This window comes from Ursus americanus, chromosome 24 (genome assembly GCF_024610735.1).
Source record: "Ursus americanus isolate L20-20 chromosome 24, mUrsAme1.1.p, whole genome shotgun sequence".
Classification (NCBI taxonomy): domain Eukaryota; kingdom Metazoa; phylum Chordata; class Mammalia; order Carnivora; family Ursidae; genus Ursus; species Ursus americanus.
Genome location: NC_142150.1, coordinates 32,640,276 through 32,641,926, shown reverse-complemented (window position 1 = coordinate 32,641,926; position 1,651 = coordinate 32,640,276). Strand labels below are relative to the sequence as shown.

At 41.1% G+C, this 1,651-nt stretch overlaps 1 pseudogene; it reads left to right on the top strand.

The window, feature by feature from the left end:
- The first annotated feature begins 729 nt into the window (after positions 1–729).
- On the top strand, positions 730–1,651 carry LOC123785188 (olfactory receptor 4C6-like; annotated as a pseudogene).

Here is a 1,651-nt window from a genome sequence, read left to right as displayed (position 1 = left end):
GGTTTTTATAGTCATGAGTTTTAGGTATATTTTGATGATTTAATAATTACAGGTAAATCACAAAATTACAACAGAATTGTCACATTGTCTGGAAAGGAGCATAGAAAGCATAACTCACTTCTGATTGGAAGATAAAACAGGACAATATATACATAATATAATTAGTGCAGTCATTGGTAAATGATATACTCACAGAGTAATTACTAGAGAAGAAATGTTGATATTTGAGGGCACCAATTCGGGATTCAGGAAATATGGTTCACTTTCTGGCTTCACCACTCATGAGCCATGCAACCTTGGTTGTTTCCTAAACTCTTATGAGGGTCTGTTCCATCATTTGTAAAAATGAGTCAGTCATGGGTAAATCCAGTACCTGGAGTTAGGTAGGTGCTCAAAAAAGTTGGCTATTAATAATAATAATAGTAGTAGTAGTTGTAGTAATAGTAGTAAAGGGAGAAAAAATGTATTTCATATGGAAGAACCTTTTAAGGAAAGAGAAGAAATGTCATGGGAGAAGCTAGCATTAATGAAATATTTATCTTTTAAACACTTTATTGAGCATATTATTAAGATTGAAATGTTTGGATGGTGAATAAATTAATAAAAACAAATAACAACGTCCTTGGAGACCTGGAAAGATATGAGACCAAATCACCAGTAATTATAAATCACATGTTGCTTTTATAGCATTTCCAACTTTCAGGTGGAGCTCATATCAAAATCTGACAAATGGGAAATCTAAACAATGTGACTGAATTCATTCTTTTGGACATTATAGAGAACCCAGAGCTGTGGAAAATACTGTATTTCTAATTGTGTATGTGTCTTGCACAGTTTTGGGAAACATGCTCATTGTGGTGACCATAATCACAAGTCAGAGTCTGATATCACCTATGTATTTTTTCTTTACTTCCTTGCCTCTTTTGGATGTTACCTACTCTTCTGTTATTGCCCCCAAGATGATTGTGGACTCTCTCTCCAAGAGCACTACCATCTCCTTAGAAGGCTGCCTGACCCAGCTCATTGCAGAGCATTTCTTTGGTGGTGTGGGAATCATCTTTCTCATCGTGATAGTCTATGACCGCTACGTGGCCATCTGTAAGCCCCTGCACTACAGGACCATCATGAGCCCTCAGGTGTGCTGCCTGCTGCTGGGAGGGGTCTGGGTGGGGGGAGTTATTCACGCAGTAATACAGCTTCTCTTCACGTATCAAATACCCTTCTGTGGCCCCAATGTCATTGACCACTTTATGTGTGATTTGTTTCCTTGTTGAAACTGGCCTGCATGGACACCCACACCCTGGGTCTCTTAGCCATCCTCAACAGTGGGGTGATGTGTGTGACCATCTTCCTTATTCTCATCACATCCTACATGGTCATCCTCTGCTCCCTGAAGTCTTGCAGCTCTGAAGGGCGGCGCAAAGCCGTCTCCACCTGTGGCTCCCACCTCACCGTGGTCATCTTGTTCTTTGTGCCATGCATTTTCCTGTACGTGCGGCCTGTGGCCACCTACCCCATAGACAAGACAATGGCTGTGTCTGATTCCATCATCACACCCATGTTGAATCCCTTAATCTACACCCTGAGGAACGCTGAGGTGAAAAATGCCATGAGGAAACTGGGGAAACGAGGGACTTTTGTTGGCAAGTGA